The sequence below is a fragment of the Panthera onca genome, chromosome C1 (assembly GCF_046562875.1).
Source record: "Panthera onca isolate mPanOnc1 chromosome C1, mPanOnc1 haplotype 2, whole genome shotgun sequence".
NCBI classification, from domain to species: domain Eukaryota; kingdom Metazoa; phylum Chordata; class Mammalia; order Carnivora; family Felidae; genus Panthera; species Panthera onca.
This window is the reverse complement of record NC_138346.1, coordinates 160,855,573-160,883,221: the sequence shown is the minus strand read 5'-3', so window position 1 is coordinate 160,883,221 and position 27,649 is coordinate 160,855,573.

Below are 27,649 nucleotides of genomic sequence, written 5' to 3'. Positions count from 1 at the left end.
GGCTATTTTGAATATTGGCCATTTTCTCATGTTTATGTTCCATGGATGAATATACACATGATTGGATGTGATTGATGGGACTTATGAGCCACTATAGGGATTTTCAAGGCCACATATTTGGAAGGATGTGTTTAGAAGCATGTAAAAAGGAACCCAGATGGTTAGAGAATGGCATGACATGGGTAGTAATTTAAGGAAAAAAAAATGAATGAAATGATCTTCCACAGTCAAAAACCTAATAAACACTGTTAGGGCAACCTATTTAGGAAATAAGCAAACTAAAATGGGTGGAATACCTATTATATACTGTATATCTTACATACATTTCATTTCACTTAGGTCTCATGACAGTTTTGAGTTGAGTCAAACACCTCAAAATGGTAGTTTTGCCTAATATGTCTTACAGATGTATTTTGTCAGGAAAAATGTTTAAACAAAATTTTGGAATTTAAATTCTTTGGGTGAGACATTCTCTCTCTCAGTTTGCCACAGTTTGCCACAAACAACCCTCTTTCTTCACACCTTTGCCCCCCATACCTGCTTGGCCCCCACAAACCTTCACTGTGGTAAGTGTTAGTTTTTTGATATAAGAGGAAGAGAAACTGAAGTTCAGAGAATTTAAGTAGCTTTCTCAAATTCCAACAGCCAGCACCTGGTGTAGAAGAAATCCAAGCAAAGAATTCAAGGTTTCTTTATGTTCACCTTCTTTTTCCTCATATATATATATGATGTATATATACTTATATATATTCTTATATCTACTCCTTTCATAAGGAACATAATAGCCCTCAAAAGATGGCCATATCCTAATCTCTCAAAACTGTAAACATATTACTGTAAATGCCAAAAAGGCATTCAGATTGCAGCTGAAATTCATTTGCTAATTAGTTGACTTTGCAATAGGGAAAGTAGGCTGTGTTATCCAGGTGGGCCCAATTGAATCACAAGAGTATTTAAAAAGTGGAGAACCCTCCTTGCTAGAGCAGAGAAACAAGATGTAGGAAGGTAGTGTGAAAGAACTAGTCCCGCACTTGCTGGTGTTGGAGATGGAGAGAGACATCATGAAACGAGGAATGTGGGCAGATTTTAGAAGTGGGAGTAGTTGACAGAAAAAACAAAACAAAGGGTCTGTCTTAAACCCTCAAGGAACTGAATCCTGCCAACAATCCAGGAGCAGAAAACGATTCCCCTCAGAACCTCCACCAAGGAATGGAGGCTTGCTGATCGATGCCTTGGTTTTAGTTTGGTGAGAGCAGCATTGGATCTTTGACCTACAGAACTGTAAGATAATATTTTTTTGTTGTTTAACCTATTAAACTTGTGGTAATTTGTTATGTCAGAAATAGTAAACTAATGCAACCATAAAGTAAAAAAAAATATATTAACTTTATTTCAGGGCACCAGTTGGACCACAGCTGCTAGTAGGTTACTTACTCTTTCTCCCTTTGTCTGTGCCAGAGTGGAGGATGGGAGTACCAAGACCCTTCTTAGGGCTATTTCCCTTTTTCTCTCACTTAGTTGGGCTTGGAACTACTGTAGGTCCCTGAGAGCAAATGAACCTGTAGGAGCGAGTAAACATTCTCTTCCCTCTTTTTGATAATGGTATGTGTGTCTGAATGTGTGTGCAGAACTCCCACTTGGCTGGGTAGTGGTGGGGGATAAAGTTAGGTCACCCTTTTTATAATCTAAACTTATTTAAACTCTGCTACATAAAGTTTAGAAATAATGACATGCCTATCCTCCTGCCTTTGATTTGGGGGTCAAAGCTATGACTAATAATATATATGTTTTTCATTTTAAGTTGTATTTGATTATGTGTGCATTTAACTTACCTATGGAACCTTGTGTTTGCCTTGTCTGATGCAGAGTTTGCATATTTCTTGGTTTCTTGACGCTTACCTTGATTTCTAACAGGTTTGTACCTAAGTGGCTCTGGATCCCCCATACCATGTTTGTTCTTCAATACAATACTGTCTAGGCTACCACCTAATCCCCCTTGATGAATTAACAAATTGGATAATTACCACTCACAAGTCAATGCTCTGAATGTAACATGGTTATTGCAGGAATAGGTGAGCTTCCATTGAGCCACAGAAAATATAGGGCATAAAAGCAGGTTCATTTCTAGATCTGGCTGACATGGTGAGAACACTTGTTAGCATTTGACAAGAAAACAACTAAGTCACCTTTTCTAATAATACATCCTGAACTTATTTTATAGCGATTATCTTAAAGCAAGTACAACTTTATAATACTAAAAAAGCAATTAACAATTTAACCTTAATATAGGATTATTCAAAGTGGTGTCATTGCATAGCAAAATTTTCTGCTAGACCGAACATGTGAAGATAAAGGGAATCTGTCAGGGACATGGTGCCATTTTTCCAACCTATTTAGGACCTGAAGTTCTGCATTAGAAAGGGGAAGGCATTCCCTTTAGGTGGGCAATGTTTCCAGAAGATCCTAAAGCTAGTTAACTGAAGGGAAAATGGGCTATCTGGTCAGGTTCTTGGAAAGAAGATAATAGTGTTTGTCTCCAGATGAGCAATTATTTGTGCCTGAAGGTTCAGTAGTAGTATTCCTAAAGACTCTTATATTTCTAATATCTATTTAAAAGTATACTAATAAAATAGTATATAAATGGTAACCATTTCCAAATGTCACTGAACCCACAGATGCTTTTGATTATAACACTGAGGTCCTCCACTTTTTTTTTTTTTAAGGAACAACTCCAAAGGGACTCTCCTAAGCCAGTGCTTCAGAGTCAATCAACCCTAAGAAGAAAACTATAACTTTAAAAACTTTTTACTTAAATATAATTGACAATGATACATTAGTGTCATCTGTACAATATAGTGATTGACAACTCTATATGTCATGTTCACCACAAGTGTAGCTACCATCTGTCACCATACAATGCTATTACAATATCATTGACTATGTTCCCTGTGCTGTACCTTTCATCCCTGTGACTTATTCATTCTATAATTGGAAACCTATGCCTCCCACTCCCCTTGACCTATTTTGCCCCTCTCCCAACTTCTTTCCTTCAGGCAACCACCAGTTTTATGCACCTATGGGTCTGTTTCTGGTTTTTTGTTTTGTTTTTTTTAGATTCTACATAGGAATGAAATGGTACGTTGTTTGTCTTCCTCTGTCTGAATTGTTTCACTTAACATAATGATCTCTATGTCTATCCATGTTGTAACAAATGGCAAGAGTCCATTCTTTGTATGGCTGAGTAACATTTCTTTGTATAAAGACCACATTTTCATCCATTCATCTGAATGGATGGACACTGAAGTTGCTTCCATATCTTGATTATAATAACTAATTCTGCAATAATCATAAGGGTGCATGTCTTTTAGAATTAGTGTTTTTGTTTTCTTTGAGTAAATGCCCACTAGTGGAATTACTGGTTCATAATGCATTTCTTTTTTTTAATTTTTTGAGGAGATTCCATTCTGTTTATTACAGTGGTTGCACTGAATTATATTCCCAACAGTGCATGAAGGTTTCCTTTTCTCCTCATCATAACCAATACTTGTTATTTCTTGTGTTTTTGATACTGCTCATACTGACTAATGTGAGGTGATATCTCACTACGGCTTTGATTTGCATTTCATTGATGATTAGTGATGTTGAACATGTCTGCATGTCTTCTTTGGAGAAAACTCAATTGAGGTCCTCTGCCCATTTTTTCCCATTGGGTTATTTGGTGGTGTTAACTTGTATATGTTATTCATATATGTTGGATATTAATTTTTTATCATATGTATGGTTTACAAATATCTTATCCCTTTTAATAAGTTGAATTTTTGTTCTCTTGATGTTTTCCATTGCTATGAAAAAACTATTTTGATAATTTATTTTTATAGTCCCAATAGTTTATTTTTGCTTTGGTTTGCTTTGCCTGAAGATATATACTCAGAAACAGATTGCTAGGACTGATGTCCAAGAGATCAATGCCTATGTTTTCTTTTAGAAGTTTTATGGTTTCAAGTCTAACATTTAGGTCTTTAGTCCAATTTGAATTTATTTTTATGTATGGTGTAAGAAAGTGGTCCAGTTTTATTCTTATTTATTCCAGTATTGGAGTTTATTCCTGGTCCCCCTATCCTGTTCCATTGATGTATCTGTTTATTTTTGTGTGAGTACTATACTAATATTTATTTATTTTGAGAGAGAGAAAGAAAGAGAGAGAGAGAGAGAGAAGGAGGGAGGCAGAGAGAGAGAGAATTTCAAGCAGGCTCTGCACTGTCAGCGCAGAGCCTGACTTCAGGCTCGATCTCATGGACCATGAGATCATGACCTGTGCCAGTATCAAGGGTTGGGTAGTTAACCAACTAATCCACCCAGGTGCCCCAGTATCATACTATTTTGATTATCACAGCTTTGTAGTATATCTTGAAATTTGGGATTATGACACCCCCAGGGTTGTTCTTCCTCAAGATTGCTTTGGGCATTCACGGTCTTTGGTGCTTTTTTACAAATTTTAGGATTATTTGGTCTAGTTCTATAAAAGATAGTATTGGCATTTTGATGGGGATTGCATTGAATCTTTGCATTAGGTAGTATGGACATTTTAAGAATATCAATACTCCCATCTATGAGCATGGAATATATTTCCATTTGTGACATCTTCAATTCCTTTCATTAATGTTTTATAGTTTTTTTTAGTACAGGCATTTCACTTCCTTAAGCTTATTCCTAGGTTATTTATTTACTTAATTTTTGGTGCAATTATAAATGAGAACTGTGACTTGGGTTTTGTCATCATTTTTTGTAATAAACTTATTTAGGAATACTTAGGTGCACAGAGTTTCCACTATGTGCCATGCAATAAAGATTTTTTTCCATCTATTGTCTTCCTAGTTCTTTTACCAATACAGTATTGTAGGCACTATAAATCCCTTTTGTAGGGAACAGACTGAGCTACAGTGATATTAAGAGACTTACTCTTCAAGATTTTCTACATAGGTTTGAATCTGATTGCTACTTACTAAGAGTGTCACTTAATACCAGTTTTTTTTTAAAGTGACCCATGTTGTCCTATATTAAAGAATTAAAAGGAAGATGGTACAATTGTAATATTGGAAGACAAAGACAAATCTCTTTAATCATATTTATATATGTATTTATACATATTGAAAGAAAAGCTTTTTCTTTTAATATCTCTAGGTTTAATCTTTTGAACATCAATCTTCTATATTGGAGATAGAAATAATCTCTTATGTGGAATTATTTAAAGAAAATATCCAGAAAAAATTATCTCAGATAATTTAAATGGATAATTAACACACCACCATGATGTTTTCTAAGTTGTAGAAGAAATTGTCTCTCCACTTAGACTAGGTCGGCAGTCCCTTTTCTGTGTTCTTTCAGTATGTAATAGAATATATGATTATTACATATTTGCACTTTGGGGCAAGTGCTTTGTATTTCTTCCCATTACATGAAACAGTAAGTGCTCAACAATATTTGTTGGAAAATTAAATTAATTTCAGTGATGCAAGGCCCTCCTCTGAGTCCACTTCTAAGGGGTCAGAGACCGAAATATATTTCAGCAATAAAGGACCCAAAAGATTTCACACCAAACTTAAGAAATAAAATGGACCTTTATTTTTTCCCCAACTTTCTAATGCTAAGGTAATATCCTTTTTAACTGGTCTCTGCATTTCCAGGATATTCTTATGTAAATGCATGTTGTTTAAAGACAAGTAGTTTTCATAGGCCTGTTCGCATCACTACATTAAGGTAGTTTTTCCATCCTATGTCATATTTTCTGATGCCTTCAATAGGCCTAAGTTCCTTCTACTTACCTGATGCTAACAGTCCCTACCCCTACCAAGAAACACAAGTTGGCCTGGGCCCAGCTATTTACCTCTCTCTAGTACGTACATGCACACACAGTGGTTTCCTTGTTTATTCCCTAGTGCGTGTGGCCAAGTCTACAGTGGTGAAAAAGTTAGATAAAGGAAGCTGGGTTGTCTGGGTTTGAAAGTTTTGATGAAATAATTGGTGATTATAAGAAAAAGAAGGGGAAAGTGGGATCAACACTTGAAGAGAAGCAAGAGAGTAGAATGAAAAGAAGGGCCAAATCTAGAGTTTCCAAAGATAGCCCTGAGTCTGGAAAAGGCAGACTTAGTGCCAGTTTAAACTGAATTAAGTTTTCTATACTTTTATTTTGCTAAGACTATGAAGATATATATGTGATACACATGCTATATATTTTTTTTTCCAAATTAACCACTGTAATTGTACACCTGCTTTATTTGATACTGAATTGATTTTGTTCTAGTTAATGTTACATAGACATTACACCCGCATCTCCCTAAAGGTAATATTTATTATAGCAATTGAAATGCATAATTTGATAGAAAACATAAACAGAGTAAATAATTAGCTGATTTACAACTTGCTTTAGATAACATCTTCAATTATTAAAATAATTAGTGAAATTGAATTCAAGATAAAAAAAACTCAGTTTAATTTGAACTTGTCCTTGAAGCTACTTTCTGACCCATTTTAATATATTACCTGTTGAAATATTCATAAGAGATATCTTAGACTTTGTGTTTAAGGTGACTTTTTTTAGTTCACTTCCATTTAAAAAAAATTCCCTTTTGTCTTATATTCCTTTACCTAGCCCAAAAATTCTTAAACATATCAATACAAATTACTTTAGTGCATTTTCTTTCATAGTCTATGTTCCTTTAGCAAAAGATTTGCAAGACCTCTGTGTATCTCTACTTTTGGACTCCTTCACAAGAGATGGGTAATTTATCTTCCTTTTTTGTTTGTTATGCTGAAAAAATAAACATTAAAGTATGTCTGTTTCCTATTTATATGATGTGGTTTGCTATAAAATACAAACCATACTTCCTTAAGACAAAAGATTATAAATATTGAAGAAAATCTAATTACTATCTGATATGCTACTTTTTCTCAAAATGAGCTTGACCATTAATTTGAGGTTTTATATAATAGGGAGACTTACATACTTATGATATAAATAGTGTACATTAGTGGTAGGACTATTTCTCCCCCCCCCCCCCATATGAAAGACAATTTAACATAATTTTATGGGCTTAAAGGAAAGGAAGACAAAGTATTTTATTTTGTATTTCTTGTCTCAAACATAATCATGCTTCTCTCAAGGAAAGTGTTTTTAGACTCTATGTGTGTCCCTGTAATCATTGGAATGTTGCTTATTATTTACCAAGAAGTCCTGTAGGAAAAATGTGTTAAGTACCAAATACTTCCTATCATGCACTGCTTAAAATGTGTAGCTTGAGAATGTGGACAGCTACCTGCTCTGTCTTATTTATACATATATTTCTTCAGAGTTTCTTTTTTTAAACAAACAAAAAAGCCTGTTTTAGATCATAAAATGACAGAAGAAGAATAGATCTTTTGTTTCCTTCTTTTATGAACTTGCACTTCCCTACCTACAATGGCTCATACATAATCCCAAGGAGACTTAGGTTTCTGCATCCTTGATGCATTACAAGTGTTCTTATATATTGAATCCAAAGGCAGAATCAATTTTGGCTGCCTTGGCTCTTCTGAAAATTTTATAGCCAAAATCTTGACACAGTGGCTCTAAAACCATCTTTTGGTTCCAGAGGGGCCATTGTTTCCCTAGTAACAGTCATAGTAGACAAGCCCAAATGGATTTCTGTAGCCCATGGTCTCCCATTCTATGAGAAAACTGGAAGTCAATCATGGGAGTTCCATGGCATAGTCGTGGTAAATAGTTTGAACTAGAGGTTAATCTGAGAAAAAGTTACTATAAATGATACATACTGTTCTTCTTTCTTAGTAACATTGCATTTTTTATCATTAAATGTCATTTTTAAATTGATATAAATTAGGCAAGAAATCTTACCACTTTGTTGATGGAGTTTGCATCTTTGTTCAACCTTAAGGAAATCCCAGTGTTTGCATTAGTGCTACATTCTGTGATCTTTCCTAGGAATTCGGAAGTTACCCTGATGAATGATCTCTTTTTTTCTACTGGATCTTGTAATCCGAATCCAACAAAGTCCCAATGAGAGAGTCATTAGAGGACAAGGTTATTTTCCTAATAGAGGTCTCAGGGTTAGGTTAAACAAAACTTTTATAATCTTTCATGACTTTCATACAAATGCTTATCTTCCTAAAGCTTATGTGTTTTTATCCAGCATTACCTATAGGATATTTGAATTAAAATAGGTAAACTGGAACACGTCTGACAAGCTGCAACCATAACAGTTTTAAATTTAGGTCAGTTTAACACTTCTATTAGATGCCATCTATGCTTCAGTTTCCAGGGTATAAATAGCTGTCTAGGATACAATTGTCACACACCCAAAAACTCAGTCTGGTAGGGTAAATATATAGATTATATTACAGTGAGATAAAGACAGTAACACAAAATGTGTCACAGAATCTATTTTTTTTAATTCAACCTGGAATCATTTTAAGTGTAGAAGTTCTAATAAACTGAACTAAATCACTCCTGATTTATTGTTCAGTATTGAGTGATCATAGGATGAACAAAACTCTGATGCTTTTAGTAATAGTAATGTGGTTTTTTGTTTGTTTTGTTTTGTTTTGTTTGTTTTTACTTTGGAACCCTTTTAAAGGACCTACTCATTAAGGCAAACTCACACTAGGAAGTGTTCTTAAAACTTCACTGGCCTTCTTCCCCATTTCTTTTGGGTCTCTCACCATTAGCTCTTTTGTCCTTTTTAATGGTTTAGATACGCTTTTCTGACTTGACACTTAGCTCATAGTCTTAGGAACTTTTTTATTGTTCTTATTTCTCTGTTCTACAGTTGAAGATAATAACTCTTCCATTTCCCATGGATATTACAGAGTACATGGGAGGGAGCAATATTCTTAAGGGGGTGTTAGTACATATTAAATACTAGCTCTATGGGAAAATCAAACAAATGTGAGTTGTAGCTTGTGTTGATTTCCATGGTGTAAAAACTCTCACTGTGGCTGATATCAACCCACCAGGATGATGTCACTGAACAGTATAGGGAAGTTCTCAGATCTCAGGGGCCAGAAAATGCTGACTCTAACACAGCACTGAATATTCCCTTCATAACACAATTTTGATATGGTTCTTAAGTATAAGCGTCAAGTGCATAACTGGAGACTAAGAATTTGCAACACATACTAGTGAAAATTATAAAAAGATCTGCTAGAATAAAAGAAGCAATGTAAGACACATAAAAGAAACAACTGTTCTTGAGCAACGTGTGAATGGTAGAATACAGAATGAAATCTACAAAGGTTGTTCTGGTTTCGCCTGATGAGAGGGATTACTCTTCTCTTTCATGAAAAATGTGTTTAATGTACGTAACATGTATTAAAAGTATTCATCATCAAAGTTTTCAGAAGGATGCTATGTGATATTAAATGTGGCTGTGTATTCTTAGACCAGTAAGATGTGAACAAAAGAGACATATGTCACATTCAGGTGTAAGAATTTAAATGGGAATGTTGGACTTACTACTTCTTTCCCTGCTGTGGTGATTATAGGAAATCGTGTTGATACGGCAGTGCGTTGAGAGATCTGGACAAAACACATGGAAGGCATTAGCCCTGGATACTGGTCTGGACATGTAGCACAAGGTTCCTCAGTGAAAAAGGAACGTGTGTGTGTGTGTGTGTGTGTGTGTGTGTGTGTGTGTGTGAATGTAACTAATAGGACATTGTGTGTTTATTACCTTAGCCCAACCTATCTTATCCTAGCTGATAAAATACATGTGCCTAAGTTCAAAAGTATTGGTGGGATAATAGTTCCTGTTCTACAATGTAGGTTCAATCTTCAATAAATCTACTCATAAACCTTTGAGTTAAAGGATTCTTCTGAAAAGTGCACATGAAATAATTCTCTGTGATCCGCCCCACCCCCCCAAAGCTGGCATTGGAAGTGTGGGAAATAACCATTCACAATTCTTTCTTAACCAATTTTTTTTAAATGTGGGGCAGTTATGGGATTTTTACTTTGTGTATGTTTTCCTTTTTTTTTTTTTCTTTAAAGCTACAATCGAGACCAAGTAAACTTGGCATGACCGCTACTTAATACAGAGTATGCAAGAACATACAAGAAGTATCCATTAAAGATACGTTGGCTTTGGCGTATCAGTTTCTAAAGCATTGCTTCTGGACAATAACAAAGCCATATGTTTTAGTGCTGTCCTTTTTAAGGTGAGCAGTACAGCAATAAAAGAAATCATTGTAGCTATATTATAAAGAACAGAGGAAAAGTGTCAAATTAAATCCACCTAACTCCCCAGCCCTGGAGATTCTAAGAATGTATCAAGTTAGGAGCCCAAGTTAAAAGAAAAAAGTTTCCAGTGATTATGGTTTTGTCTTATTTACTGGAAAATGCTGGGGTAAAGATTATAGATATCTTCACTCTTTAACCCCTTATGACAAGGTAAGCCCATTATTTAAACTTCTAGTCCTACGGTATTTTCATATAAAATATAGATAATGCCTCTCTCTTGATGGTGTTATGAGGATAAATTAAAATAAGTATGTAAATTACCTGAAATATATTTTTAATATTTCTGAGTATAAGTGCTATTCAAGTATTTTAAAATTTGTTAAAATAAATTCTTCAACTTTCTCCGAATGTCTATAACTTTATATATTTGAATCATGTGGTCTCTCAGCTTTTACCTTTCCATAAGACATTCCCAATCTTCTATGGGCACTACACTATAGCTTATACTTCCATATTTTAAGTTTAATAGTTATTATCAAGTTTAATAATTCTTTTTTTACACGGTAACAAATTCCTATCAATTAACTTGAAAAAAATTGTTCACAATTAATAAGAAAATGAACATTCAGTCATATTCCCTGGCTGCCCAAAGGTCACAGTAATATTTCCAAGTTTCCTGATTTTTTTTTTTTCTTTCCATAAACCCCTGGTTGCTATAGGATACTCAGATGAAGGAAGGTTGGACTTATGAAACCTCTCTCAATTGTAAATTTAAGAGTATCTGGTACCCAGTAACAACGGCATGTTAATAACAATAGCTCCTACTACAGTGACTTGAATCAACCTGGAAATAACATAGTCACATAACAATAGAACAGGCATGTCTTCCTTTGGAAACAGACTATGTTTTCCTGTTGGATTGTTTCTTCAGTTTTGCTAGACAGTACCAAAAGTTGTTTTTTGTTTTTTTTTCCTTTCAAACTTGGTATTTTTCACACTGTTATATCTGATGGCTATCCACATTTGTTGGCTATAGATTCTGACAATTTGCTGTCAAGAGGTTTCAGCATATTGTGCCTCACCTGAATCCTTCTGTTTATATACTGGAATACACTTGTGAAGTCGTTGATTGTAAAGGCCCATTGAATCAAACTGGCGAATCCTTTAACAGTCAGTCAAGTACTATCATCTCTATGGAGCCACTGATTCACTCTCTGCTTACTAAGAATAGAAAATGTACCTCTTTTCTGCTTCTATAGCCCTTCACACATGTCTCTGGTAGGGCACCTTCTACCCCATGCTTAGTTTCTCTCTGAACTTATGTATCCTTTCCAATTATCTTGCAGTGACTTGAGAACAGAGTTTATGTTTAAATTACCATCTAATAGTGTCCTTGATTTATAGTGGTGCTAATACCCATTGCTCACTTGAGGAATAGAAGGAATAATTATTGAAGTTATGACATGAAGAGGAAGAGGACCTACAAATTAAATATTTCTTCATGTTTCATGCTCATCCTGGCTACTTGAACATCAAAACTCAGCGAACCACCTCTAATCTATGTTCCTAGTTTAAAGCTTATGTCCATTTGCCTGTGTAACCCTATTAGTCAAAATGTGGTTTTCACAAAAATGAGGTTCATCCCCACACTCAGAGAACACCTACCATGGTACTTGAATCAGCCTGACATTTCACAGCACATAGCTGCTCATATAGCCTAACTGATGTCATTGAGAATACTGCCAAAGTCAGAAAATTTTTCTTTCCCTGACCAGCAAAATAGCATCACAGTGAAAGGAAAAAAAAAAAAAAAAAAAAAAAAGCCAAGCCTATCTGAAACAATGGGATTAATTTGATACTATTTGGTGAATAAATATGGGTTTTTGATAACATGATGTTTCCCTGATGGGAGAGAGATTAAAATCTATTCCTCTGATATGAAATCATATCAGGAGGATGAGAGTAATGACCTCTAGTGAGAGCTAGCACTGAAAAGTTCAGTTTACCTGAGGTTCAGCATGGTGTCCATTTGTCTATAATATCACACTGGTATCAAATTTTCCTTTGGACATGGGAAACTATACATTCTGGCTCTTCTATCTCTAAATGGAGACTTAAGGAGGAATAGTGTTAGTCAATATAATATGATTTGAAAGGTACTGCAATGTACCCCTACAAATATCCCTTCCCTCCTCTGCACATATAGGCAAAGAGAACTCTAATGATTGTTTTGTTGGGAATGAATAGCTAGTAAATTCTAGGGCATAGATATGGTCTGCTAGACACTTAATTAACAGATGTCCCCAAAGTAATCAAATTTATTTTGATTTTCATACGCCCTGAGAGGATAGAATACATACTTCTCTTTTTGAATTTGGGTGAATGCGGGTATTTTTATAAATGTCTATATTCTTAAAACAGTAGGATTTAATAATTTGTAGCTAAGAGGCTACTCTTAGTTGACCCTCTTCACACTGCTTTTGTTTGAATGGCTTTAAGATCAATTGTTTCAAAATGCAAGGGAACTGAGCCCCAGTTAGAACAGTGCTATGAGATTCATGCTCTGGTTAGTATTTCATAAGAATTAATCTGCATTTTGTCTCTGGGCCTCTGTTGTGGTGTGCATATGGTGTGGAGAGATGCCCACTGATTGGGGGAGACCCCCTGTGATACAACAGGCAGCTGAAAGATGACATTTTAGGGTATTGTTGATATAATCCAGGTTTCAAGTATCATTCTTGTGGCACTATTTTTATTTACTAGATTTATTTTCTTGGCCTTTTAACAAGATGTGTCCATAGCAATTGCCCCAGGGATTACTTGATTCAGCACTCAAAAAAAAAAAAAAAAAAAAAAAAAATGCATGATAAACAATTAGGCAAGTTCCAAAAATTCAGATTTCTCTAAGAAAAAAAAAAATACGCAATTGCTGAAGTAAAATCAAAAAAGTAAACCAAAGAAAGTAACTTTATTTTAATATTGTTAATCATTTATTAACCTGTGTATATACCTATGCTCTGAGTGACAGAGCAGACCAAAGGCTTTGCCATAGAAGGTTTCTTGTTGTTTGACTAATTTTTGCCAAGAAGTTGGGGAGCAAACTTGACAGAGAAACTAAAACCTTCATCACATAGATATCAAAATAGAAATACAAGTTTAATAATAACCATAAAAATTAAGATTACAGTTAAGCACTCATTTAGGTTTATGAGTAAAGACCCTGCATCTAGGATGTCATCACCTTCCAACTCGTACACTTTTACATATATTCTCACGTCTGCATTCTTTCACTTATCCACATATAGTTATTAATAATAATTAGTTAAAACACACACAAAGAAAAGAGGCCAGTATTCAGATAACCAGACAGAAAAATGCATAGATATGAGAGAACTTGTAAGAGAAGCCTGTAAACAAACAAAATGACATGGATGTATTTTCAGAGTTGGGTATAATGTTCATTCAGACAGATAGTGTCATTTCCAAACATAGAATCATAAGCACAAGTGAGTAGATTAGGTGAAATAATGTGAAAGGAAAAAAGTGAGGGGAGGAAACTGATTAGGGAATAGGAGTAGGGTTGTTTATAAAAGTCAAACACAAGAGAACTGAAAAGGGGTAGAGCAGGAGCTTACTGGTCCATGAAGGAAACCAAGATGATCTGGATGAAGATTTTAAAATGCAGGAAAATACCAGTGTAACATGTTGATTGCTCATGCCAGGGGCCATCCAGGCAAAGGAATGTGTTCCTGGGGTTATTAAATTGGAAATGGACAAAGTCAAAATATCATAAAACATACATTAGCACTTTTATCTCCTCCAAGATCTCTGAGGCCTCAGTGGGGACAACACTGGATGAAATTCATGCTCCCTGTTCTCAAAAATATTATATTTAAAATACATTTTATGTTTTTCAAGCTGCAACTGGTGAATGGGAGTGACAAGCATGTACTTACTGTATTGGGTGCCTGAAGGGGGTGATAATGCTGGCTCCTGATATCCAGAGATACACCAAAGATAAAAGGACAGTGTACTTAAATTACATTATTGTTTCTCAAATGAGATTGGCTTGCTCACTAAAAGGTATGCTTTCTTTGACTTCCTTGGAAAGGAGGAAAATCTCTTAAAATGTGGTAACTACTTTTTGAAACCTAAATTGTCCCACCTACCTAATCTAATAGCCTAATACACCTTTGCACCTATTCCCCTGGCATTTCCATTTCTTTACATTGAATTCTTTACACAATTTAGTATTTAATGCATCAAAAGATAAACTCAAAGAAGCGAAAAAGGACTATTTCTTTAAAGACAATGATAATTTATATAGCCATTTAGTCAAAAGTACACTGCACCAAGTAGGAAGAGAGCTGGTCTTTTTGAAATATACTATTTGTTTGATTTTGCCCTTTTCTGGTGTCTTTGTTGCTGCCAAGTTCTGGCTGTGCTTATCCTGAGTCAGTGCGCATTCGGTCCTTGCCTTAAACGCCTCCAGATCCGATTATTATAATACCCTTGGTAGCACTTTGCCAAGAATGCTCATGTGAGATTCTAAATCTCCTTTAACAGGAAATGGTTATAAGAGGTGAACAAAACACTGTTCTGGTCATGATGGAGTTGAACTGCTGCCATCACCTGTCTGCAAATCCACACCTGCTCTGAAGTGCTTCATTTATGTTAGCACAGCCTTCTGTTCTCAGGGCTGATAACCTGCTCCAGAAAAAGTGATCATACAGATTGACTGTCCCCGCAGTCAGTCCCTTTCATTGTAATGACCTAAACAATGCAGGAGTCTTTTTTTTTAAATTTGTTTCCTCTTTTTTCCCCCCTTTGGTTGCATATATTTCTGTTTCACTTCCCATTTATTCCCCGGTAATATGTTAGTTGTTGGTTCCCATGATCAATTTGGTTTTTTCTCTTTCACTTATTATTTATTTGGTCAAATGTTTTACTGAAAACGTATACAGAATTTTGAAAAACTATTTTTTTCATTCCATACATAGACTTACCCTAAAATATATCTCACAAAAATCCCCTTGGCCTATGATTTTATCCTGAATCAAATGTATTTTTAGCCAACTAATTGATACCAGGAAGATAAAATTATCTTCTCATTTAATATGAAATATTCATAACTCTGACTTTTTAACAGTAAGAAATATCTTATAGAATTACGAAGCAGAACATTAATTTATTCAGTGATAAAATATGAAGCTTCCCACTTAAGGAGGTTTTTGTCCTCTTAAAAAGTAGATCTTATTAGAGATCTCAACCCAGATACCTAATATATAGAGGTGTGACTAAAAACCTGTTTTGCTTGTAAGTTGAAAGTCAAAGAGGAAAGAAGCTGGGAGCTTAGGGAGAAACCTTTACTAAGTGAAAAAACGTCTCTCAAGATGGAGCTTTCTTGTCTGCAAATAAGTTATTCACAAATAGTTTATCTAACTTTAAAAATTTAGGTAAACTTCTAATACAGATCCAACAGGTAAGAAAACCTAGGCTATCTGTCAACTTGTTAAGCTTTAACTTTAATTTCTTCAAGATTCCCTTCATGAATACTTTGATCAGGAACACAAGACGTGGCTTGAACTCTCTCTCCCTCATGCTTCTCCATGTCTTATGGCTGCTCACCCCCGTCACTCCCTCCATATCATTTGCAAATATTTATCTCTCTTTAGACATCTACTGTGATACTAGGATATATTCTTAGATGCAATTATGCAAAACAATACTATTTCTGTAAAGTTAGAGATTCTGTTAAAGAACGACATCTTTTGTTACTATTTTGCTGCTGCTCTTAGTTATTTTTCAGTTAACTCAGATGCTACCCGAGACCTTTACATTTCTTTCATTTCTGAAGCACTGCATATGTTTCCTTGAAGCCATTCACACCTTGACCTTTTAAAATAGGACTGTGAATCCGTGTGGGTGGGGGGAAGGGAAAGAAAGAAGAATGAGAGAAAACATGTTGGCAACTATCTTTAAACAAAATAACTGGTCAGTGTATAAACAGCAGCTTCAAGTATAAGTGACATTGTTTGCCTGAGTACAGATTATTGACAGGCCTGGTACTTGACCTTACCTGAGAATGGATGTGCACTTTGCTGCTTTGCTATAACACAGCAGGGCATTCTAGATGGAGTGCTACGGAATGACAGAATGTCTGTGGGTTGAGAATCAAGTGACCTGAGCTATGGCTCTAACTTGGCCAGTGTTCTGGAACCAACAATTCATGATTCCACATATCTCACCTAAAAGTGAGGAATACTATATGTGTTGTCTTGGCAGCAAGTGTTCAAGAAACCCATTGATATAATCTTTGAAAACCTTTTGACTTGTTACCCATTTAAACTCACCACCTATCAAAGGCTGAACTCGTAAGTCCATGCCAGCCAGATTTTGCTGCTTTTCTGTTATTCTTTCAAGGGGCCATTTCCAATAGATCATGAACACAGGTGATTCTGTCTTCTACCATGCCATACTCAGCATTTCCCCACAGATTGCTACAGCTTCAGAACAGAAAGGCAGGTTCTTACAGGTCCTGACTTCTCTAGCCTCTTTATGGCAAAATTCTACGGTAGCTTATGACTGAGGGCATCTGAGGGATAGAATCAAAAAAAGCATTGTCTCCTACTAGGCAATGTTGATAGTGTAGTAACCTGTTTCATAGTTTAGGGAAATAGCTCATTAGTTTAGGAAAATGTTTATTACAGTCTACATGAACCTTTCATAGGTCTCAGAAATGAGTGTAATGGAGACTGAATAGATATGTAAATCCTGTAGACCAATTCCATGCTATGCCCAGAATTATCCCTTTAAAATTGAGACAGTCATGCCAAGTTAATATTTTTAAACCTAGATCTCTCATACCCTAAAATTTATTTTTTCCTAAGTTGAAAATTCTTTCTACTAATGGGCTTCTCTTAAATAGTCTCACCAGTTTCTGCATAAAATCAGACCGAATCCCTAAAATGGACCCCATTACTGCTCTTCATAAGATTGTTCCACCCCATAGACGAATAGATTTTAATTATAAATTGCTGTGGAATTCACATGATGTCTTTAGACCTTCAATTACTTTGAAGCAGACCCACTATAGGCTAGTAGGAGTGCTACACTTCAAATAAGAGGCACACAAGGAGAAAAACTTATAAGATCTTCCACACGCTGCTATCAGTGATTATTTCTCTACCATAAAGTTGTATGAGTTTTGGCTCCCCTTTTTTTTTTTCTGTGTCTTTATCAGTATTGTCTAAGAGAGTTACAATGAGGATATATAAGATTTTAAATTAAGTAAGAGAAAAAAAATAAGTTTTAAACTAATGTTCTATCTGGTTCCTACCACTGTGCTGATGTACAGGACTGCTGATCTCAGCCCTAAGAGAAATTGTAGAGCAATCTCTGACAAACCACAAAGGTGGGTGTGTGGGAAAACTAGAAGAAATTCCTGGGTGATGTGTGGCTGCTTTGAACCTGCTATGTGAAGATATAGAAGGACCAAGACCTACTGCAAGGAGGAAAAAAAAAAAAAAAAAAAAAAAAACTTGGGAAAAAAACTGTAGTGTTTTATCCTTATCCTTCCATTACTGTTATGTTGGGATGAATTGTTTCCCCACTTGTGGTGATTAGCCTCTAGTCCAAGTGCTCTCGAAAGTAAAACCAGGTTAGCAGAGGAGACCTGTGTTTATCAGGATTGGAGATAAGCAATAAGGGAGCTGTTTAAGTTCTGGCAGTTGCTTCCCCAACCATTTACAGAATGACTTCACCTTATCCCTGGGGTGTAATAGGTGAGGTTATGATCTGAAGAGTTGTTTTATGGAGTGAGGAGTACTTTGATACCAGGTTCCCTTCACCTCAGAGCTCAGTCCATTCCCAACCCTTGAACTCCGATGCTAACCTGCAGAGAAAACATGACCTAATAGGCTAGGGACTGCTGTTTTCCTAGTTTGACCTTTGGCAGGTGTCTGGGAACTTGGCTTCTGATAGGATTTGGCTTTATGGTAAGATTGTGCACCTGAGCCTATATCCTTTGCACAATGAGATTTATGGGGAAAACCTGCTTTTGTTGTTTTTGTTTTAACCACTCTGGTGAGTGTGTAGTGGTATCTCGTTGTTTTTGTTTGTTTGTTTTCTGTTTTTGTTTTATTTTTGAGAGGGGGAGGGAGAGAGGGAGAGAGAGCATGCATCTGTGCAAGCATGAGCTGAGAAGGAGCAGAGAGAGAGGGAGACAGAGGATTCGAAGCGGGCTGTCTGCAGACATCAGAGAGACCAATGTGAGGCTTGAGCTCAGGAACAGTGAGACCCTGACCTGAGCTCAATTCAGGCACTTAACCAACTGAGCCACACAGGCGCCCCTACGTTTAATTTTTTGAGGAACTGCCATACTGTTTTTCATTTGCTTCATGACTAATGAGGTCATGTTTAAAATGGCTTCTTGGATAGCCTCTCTTCTGAGGTACCTGATTAAGTTGTCTTTTTCCGGCTTTATTGAGATGTACTTGACATACAACATTGTGTAAATTAAAGGAGTACAACATATACATGATGATTTGATACATGTATATATTGTGAAACGTTTGCCACACTGTTGGTTAGCACATCCTTCACTTCACATAATTATCATTTGCTTTTTGTTTTGTTTTGTGAAAAAAAAAACATGCAAATTATCACTGGCAGTTCTAGAGGTCACAAGTACAAAAAGCAGTGTCACTAGGCTAAAATCATGTTTGATTTCATTCTTTAAATTTTTTATTAAACATTTTTATTGAAGTATAATTCACATACAGGGTTATATTTTTTAACCTCAGGTATAGAACACCTACTTTTCTTTTGAGAGCCTAAAATTTCTGTAGTTGGTAGACGAAGAATGCCAATTTGACCAGCTCCGGCTAAAAACCCTGATTTCTGAGTTTCAAACAGAAATATCACACAGTTGTCACTGCGTTTTGATACTGGAGGATGGGTGCACTCTCTGTGATCCCCTTATGGGAGGAGGAGAGCATAAGAAACATGCACAGGGATACCTCCAGACTGTTTCTTTTTCATAGTTGATCTCTGCTATATCTCTGTAATACATCTTAGCAGTGAGTACAAACATGCCAAGTCCCTTGGGTCCTTCCAGCCAAATGCAAAAATGTGTGGGCAGTCTTGGGACACTGGAAGCATTGACAAAGTAACTGATAACCTTGCAGAATATGAGGTCCAAGGCAAAAACAACACTACCCTTGAGGAGCACACTATCTCAAAAGAAGCCTAAATATCGGATTACCATTTTCATCACAAGCGAATGTTAGAATAAGATCAAAAATTATCTTTGTAAACATTCCAAGAGAAGATATTGATGAAAGAAAAAAAGTAAGCCTGAAATCTCTTCTAATCTATTTTCAGTCAATCTACATGCTGTCATATAACTTCTTCCCAGATGTTTTAGTAGGTAGTTTGGTGATGTGAGTTTTTGATATTTAATGTCTATTTTCTCTGTTGTCTTCTACGTTTGCAGGAAATTTAGAGCGAATGCTATCTAGCTTTCATTAAAGACAGAATAAATTTCTAAATGCTGCTCTTTCTTTTCAAATGTGTTTCTGCTTCTCTACCTTCTTCATGAGTCAAAATTACAGTCTTCCTTCATGGTCCAGTTTAAATTTCACAGGCTCTGTAAATCATCTTACTGTCCAATTCCATTATTACCAATTTTGTGGCACAATTTACCACAAAGACTTTTCCTCATAGCCTTACTTGTAAGACCTTTATAGTACTTTGGACTGGTTTTACCTACCCTATTAGAATAGAATATTCTAGGTAATAGAGACTGCATCATATTTAGGCACTTTATAGCACTGTAAAGTATATATGAATGGCATTGCATTAGTGTAACAGAAGGGTTGTAATAAAAACAATAATTGCAATTGCTAGCATTTATCGAGCACTTACTCTGTATCATTAACTCTTCAATGTTCTACTTTTATTAACTCATTTAATCCACAAAACAGTTTATAAATTAAGACCTCTTATTTTCCCAATTTTAAAGATGAAGAAATGAAGCACATGGAAATTAAATACCTTTTTTAACATTAAACAGCTGCTAAGTTAAAATAAGGTATGCTTTGAATTAGTGCAATCTAGTTCAAGAGGCTGAGCTATTTAAATACTATGTGAAACTGTTTCTCATAATATATGATTAATATTAGGGTTACCTGATTTGGGGGGAAAAAGCAGAATTCAGTTAAATTTGAAATTCAGATAAACAGCAAATCATTGTTATTTATAAGGATGTCTCAAATATTTCATGGAACATACTTCTACTAAAACTTATTTGTTGTTTATCTGGAAATCAAATGTGATTGGAGGTCTATATCTGATAATTTTATGAATATGAGTAACAATGTACATCTAAATAGAGGTATGCTGACTTGTGTGATAGAGATACAGCACACAGGTAACATTGACAAAATAACCTGGTTTCCAGTTTGGGGTCCAGGATGAGCAGAGAGCCTAACCTGTCAGATCCTCAAGTTCTTTCTGAGTTTAAGAGAGCTCCTGTCTATCTAACCATGCCCCTTCTGTGGCCGCTGACATCTTTGACTGAGGAGGGTGTGTGTGAAGTCTCCACCATTTCAGCCCAAAGCTAGACAACTCTGAGAAGCAATATTCATTCTAGAGTGTCTACAACTTGTTTGTGGCTTTTGGGACCTGCATTATAGTTTGGAAGCAAATACTAAGACCGTAAAAGTCAGAGAACCCAACTTGTGACAGCTTACACATAACTAAGTAACAGGACAAGAAGAATCTTCTTTGCCCTACAAATAACTTCTTTTTCCTTTTTAAATGGTAAAGTTATTTCTTAATTTTTTTTTAATGTTTATTTATTTTTGAGACAGAGACAGCATGAACGGGGGAGGGTCAGAGAGAGGGAGACACAGAATCTGAAGCAGGCTCCGAGCTGTCAGCACAGAGCCTGAAATGGGGCTCAAACTCACAGACCGTGAGATCATGACCTGAGCCGAAGTCGGATACTTAACTGACTGAGCCACCCAGGCGCCTCAGCCCTACAAGTAAATTCTATTAACAGAAGAGTAACTTTTATTGTAGCCCCTTTGCTGAAATCAAGACCAATGTACCTTATACCAGTCAGACTTCCAGCAGAATACAGATGTAAGCTCAAAGAATAGTTTAATGAAGACACTGTTCAGAGATGTGGACAAGGCAAAGGAATCAAGAAAGTTGTCAATAACAGGAACTTGTTACCAAGAGCAAAAGTTAACATGAAGGCTATAAAGTTCTAGCAGTGCTGGAAGTCCTCATCATTCCTAGGCTTGAGACAATAAGGCATGGTTATTAGAGCAGCTAGCAAAACATGCAGCTGTAGTGGGACCACAGACCAATGGACCATGGACCAATCATAGCCAGGCATGTATGGAGCTAAAGGAGCTCAAACACATAACTCTGACTTCTTCCAGCATCCAGCTATTGCTGTTGTCTTCCAACCAGATAAAGGACAACTTCCATATACAAAACAGGGCAGGAGCAGAATGAAGAGTAGATCTGGCTAGAAAATGGAATACATCCCAAAACACTAAAGCCCAGAGTCAAGAATGGCATGCTCATTAATGAAGTAAATTAAAGGTAGAACACTGGATAGAGTAATAGATAAGAAATTCAAAGACCTGGGTTGTAATGCTATAAACATCCCTCACCAGCTTTCATATTTCAAGCAAGCTACTCTTTCCAGGCCTGTTTTGACTTCTGTTTAAAGAGTTCCATGAACTGGAGGGTTTCTTCAAGCTTTAACAGTATATAATTGTACACATCTAAATTTCCTATACAAAGTATATGAAGAAAATGACTTAGGGAAATGAGATTCAGAATTATTTAAGAAAGTAGGGTAATTAGTAGGTAGCGATGACCTGCTTAGAGAAAATTAAAGCAGCAGTAAAGGTCATCTGTAGAGTTTGATAGTAACGGTGGATTATTAAAAGGAGCAAATGTTGGCACAAGAGATGGCATGAAAATAAAACAATAAAGCAGAATATAAAGGACTTCATGATGAATTAATAAATTCTCAAACAAGCCCAGTTTATATATGATCTAATTCAAATCATACCTATAAAGAATATAAAATACTTAGGTATGTAATAATTTTTCCCTTTTCGTGTGAAAATGAACAGTATGGGTTATACAAAAGAGCAGACAAACTTAGGATAAAAGTTCATGAACTCAAATTTCATACACTACTTAGCATAAATGAGATGCTTATTTAAAAGTACCTTGAAAGCATTAAATTGCCAACGCAAATACAGCTGACCTTTATGTGGGGTCAATCTATCAGAATCTTAATGGATATTTTTCTTTTTTTTTTATATATGAAATTTATTGTCAAATTGGTTTCCATACAATACCCAGTGCTCATCCCAAAATATGCCCTCTTCAATGCCCATCCCCTCCCCTTCCTCCCACCCCCCATCAACCCTCAGTTTGTTCTCAGTTTTTAAGAGTCTCTTATGCTTTGGCTCTCTCCCACTCTAACCTCTTTTTTTTTTTTTTTCCTTCCCCTCCCCCATGGGTTTCTGTTAAGTTTCTCAGGATCCACATAAGAGTGAAACCATATGGTATCTGTCTTTCTCTGTATGGCTTATTTCACTTAGCATCACACTCTCCAGTTCCATCCACGTTGCTACAAAGGGCCATATTTCATTCTTTCTCATTGCCACATAGTACTCCATTGTGTATATAAACCACAATTTCTTTCTTTTTTTTTTTTTAACGTTTATTTATTTATTTATTTATTTATTTAATATATGAAATTTACTGTCAAATTGGTTTCCATACAACACCCAGTGCTCATCCCAAAAGGTGCCCTCCTCAATACCCATCACCCACCCTGCCCTCCCTCCCACCCCCCTCAACCCTCAGTTTGTTCTCAGTTTTTTAACAGTCTCTTATGCTTTGGCTCTCTCCCACTCTAACCTCTTTTTTTTTTTCCTTCCCCTCCCCCATGGGTTTCTGTTACGTTTCTCAGGATCCACATAAGAGTGAAACCATATGGTATCTGTCTTTCTCTGTATGGCTTATTTCACTTAGCATCACACTCTCCAGTTCCATCCACGTTGCTACAAAAGGCCATATTTCATTTTTTCTCATTGCCACGTAGTAGTCCATTGTGTATATAAACCACAATTTCTTTATCCATTCACTCACAATTTCTTTATCCATTCATCAGTTGATGGACATTTAGGCTCGTTCCACAATTTGGCTATTGTTGAGAGTGCTGATATAAACATTGGGGTACAAGTGCCCCTATGCATCAGCACTCCTGTATCCCTTGGGTAAATTTCTAGCAGTGCTACTGCTGGGTCATAGGGTAGGTCTATTTTTAATTTTTTGAGGAACCTCCACACTGTTTTCCAGAGTGGCTGCACCAGTTTGCATTCCCACCAACAGTGCAAGAGGGTTCCCGTTTCTCCACATCCTCTCCAGCATCTATAGTCTCTTGATTTGTTCATTTTGGCCACTCTGACTGGCGTGAGGTGATATCTGAGTGTGGTTCTGATTTGTATTTCCCTGACGAGGAGTGATGTTGAGCATCTTTTCATGTGCCTGTTGGCCATCCGGATGTCTTCTTTAGAGAAGTGTCTATTTATGTTTTCTGCCCATTTCTTCACTGGGTTATTTGTTTTTCGGGTGCGGAGTTTGGTGAGCCCTTTATAGATTTTGGATACTAGCCCTTTGTCCGATATGTCATTTGCAAATGTCTTTTCCCATTCCATTGGTTGCCTTTTAGTTTTGTTGGTTGTTTCCTTTGCTGTGCAGAAGCTTTTTATCTTCATGAGGTCCCAATAGTTCATTTTTGATTTTAATCCCCATGCCTTTGGGGATGTGTCAAGTAAGAAATTGCTATGGCTGAGGTCAGAGAGGTCTTTTCCTGCTTTCTCCTCTAGGGTTTTGATGGTTTCCTGTCTCACATTCATGTCCTTTATCCATTTTGAGTTTATTTTAGTGAATGGTGTAAGAAAGCGGTCTAGTTTCATGCTTCTGCATGTTGCTGTCCAGTTCTCCCAGCACCATTTGTTAAAGAGACTGTCTTTTTTCCATTGGATATTCTTTCCTGCTTTGTCAAAGATGAGTTGGCCATACGTTTGTGGGTCTAGTTCTGGGGTTTCTGTTCTATTCCATTGGTCTATGTGTCTGTTTTTGTGCCAATACCATGCTGTCTTGATGATTACAGCTTTGTAGTAGAGGCTAAAGTCTGGAATTATGATGCCTCCTGCTTTGGTCTTCTTCTTCAAAATTACTTTGGCTATTCAGGTCCTTTTGTGGTTCCATATGAATTTTAGGATTGCTTGTTCTAGCTTTGAGAAGAAGGCTGGTGCAATTTTTACTGGGATTGCATTGGATGTGTAGATAGCTATGGGTAGTATTGACATTTTAACAATATTTATTCTTCAACACATGAACATGGAATGTTTTTCCATTTCTTTATATCTTATTCAATTTCCTTCATAAGCTTTCTATAGTTTTCAGCATACATGCCTTGTACACCTTTGGTTAGATTTATTCCCAGGTATTTTATGCTTCTTGGTGCAATTGTGAATGGAATCAGTTTCTTTATTTGTCTTTCTGTTGCTTCATTATTAGTGTATAAGAATGCAACTGATTTCTGTACATTGATTTTGTATCCTGCAACTTTGCTGAATTCATGTATCAGTTCTAGCAGACTTTTGATGGAGTCTATTGGATTTTTCATGTATAATATCATGAAATCTGTAAAAAGTGAAAGCTTGACTTCATCTTTGCCAATTTTGATGGCTTTGATTTCCCTTTGTTGTCTGATTGCTGATGCTAGCACTTCCAACACTATGTTAAACAACAGTGGTGACAGTGGACATCCCTGTCGTGTTCCTGATCTCAGGGGGAAAGCTCTCAGTTTTTCCCCATTGAGGATGATACTAGCTGTGGGCTTTTCATAAATGGCTTTTATGATGTTTAAGTATGTTCCTTCTATAATGGATATTTTTCTAAATAGAAAAGTGCTTGGAGTTTTCTTAAGTTTTTATTTTAATTCCAGTTAACATACAGTGCAATATTAGTTTCAGGTTTACCATATAGACATTCAATGCTTCTATACAATAGTCAGTACTTGTCACAAAATGCACTCTTTAATCTCCATCACCTACTTTATCCATTCCTCCACCCACTTTCCCTCTGGTACCCATCAGATCTCTATTGTTAAAAGTCTGTTTCTTGGTTTGTATCTCTGTCTCTTTTTGACTTTGCTCATTTGTTTTGTTTCTTAAATTCACTTCACAATGAGGAAAGTGATATGGTATTTGTCTTTTTCTGACTGACTTATTTTGCTTAGCATTATACTCCCTAGCTCAAACCATGTCATTTCAAATAGCAAGATTTTATTCTTTTTATGGCTGAGTAATTATGAATATCCATTCATCAGTCAATGGACAATTGTGCTGTTTCCACAATTTTGTTATTGTAGATAATGCAGCTATAAACATCTGGTGCATGTATGCCTTCAAATTAGTGTTTTGTATTCTTTGGGTAAATACCTACTAATGCAATCACTGGATTTGTAGGGTAGTTCTATTTTTAACTTTTTGAAGAAACTCTGTACTGCTTTCCATGGTGGTTGCACCAGTTTGCACTCCCACCAATAGTGGAAGAGGGTTCCCCTTTCTCCACAGCTTGCCAACACCTGCGGTTTCTTGTGTGTGTGTGTTGATTTTAGTAATTCTGACAGATGTGAAGTGATAGCTCATTTTAGTTTTGATATGCGTTTCCCTGGTGAGTGATGTTGAGCATCTTCTCATGTGTCTGTTGGCTATCAGGATGTCTTCTTTGGAAAAATGTCTATTCATGTGTTTTGCCCATTTTTTAACAGGATTACTCATTTTTGAGGTGTTGAATTTAAGTCTTTATATATTTCGGATAAGAACCTTTATCAGATATGTCATCTGCAAATATATTCTCCCATTCCATAGGTTGCCTTTAGGTTTATTGATTGTTTCCTTTGCTGTGCAGAAGCTTTTTTTATTTTGATGAGGTCCCAATAGTTTATTTTTGCTTTTTTTTCCTGTACATCAGGACACATACCTAGAAAGAAGTTGCTATGGCCGATGTCAAAGAGGTTACTGACTGTGATCTTCTCTCGGATTTTTATGGTTTCGGTTTCACATTTAGGTCTTTAACTCATTTTTAATTTATTTTTGTATTTGGTGTAAGAAATACCAGTTTCATTCTTTTGCCTGTAGCAGTCCAGTTTTCCCAACACCATTTGTTGAAGAGACTGGCTTTTTGCCATTGGATATTCTTTTCTGCTTTGTTGAAGATTGACCATACAGTTGTGGGTTCATTTCTGGGTTTTCTATTCTGTTCCATTGATATGGGTCTCTTTTTGTACCAGTATCATACTGTTGTTATCACTATAGCTTTGTAATATAAATTGAAGACCTAAGGTCTTTTGTGATTCCATCAAATTTTAAGATGGGTCTAGCTCTGTGGAAAATGCTGTTGGTATTTGATAGATTTGCATTAAATGTGTAGATTGCTTTGGGTAGTATAGGCTTTTTAACAGTATTTGTTCTTCTAGTCTGTGGGCATGGAATGTCTTTCCATATCTTTGTGTCTTCTTTAATTTCTTGCATCAATGTTTTATAGTTTTCATAGTACAGATCTGTTACCTCTTTGTTACGTTTATCCCAACCAAATTGTTGTTTTGGGTGCAATTGTGAATGGGATTTATTCCCTAATTTCTCTTTCTGCTGCTTCATTATTGATATATAGAAATACAACTGATTTCTATACATTGACTTTGTATCCTACAACTTTACTGAACTCATTTATCAGTTCGAGCAGTTTTTTGGTGGATTTCTTTATGATACTATATACAGTATCCTGTGAACTGCAAATAGTGGAAGTTTGACTTTTCTGCTCATTTGAATGCCTTTCATTCTTTCTGTTTTCTGATTGTCATGGTTAGGACTTCCATAGTATGTTAAATAACAGTAATACAAATTGACAGCCCTCTATTGTTCCTGACCATAGAAGAAAAGCTCTCAGTTTTTTTTCATTGAGGATGATATTAGCTGTGGGTTTCTCATATATGGCCTTTATTAAGTTGAGGTATATATCTTCTAAAACTACCTTGTTGAGGGTTTTTTAACATAAACGGATGCTGTACTTTATCAAATGCAATTTTTCTGCATCTATTGAGAGGATCATATTGTTCTTATCTTTTCTTCTATTAATGTGCTTATCATGTTGACTGATTTGTGAATATTGAACCACCCTTGTGGGAAATCAAATAGCTATGTCCTGGTTGAGGAGATTATTGGCAACACATTACACTGCTTTCTGGACCTGCTGAAAACAGGGACCAATATCTAGTTATTAATGGGTGCTCATGAATTCCTT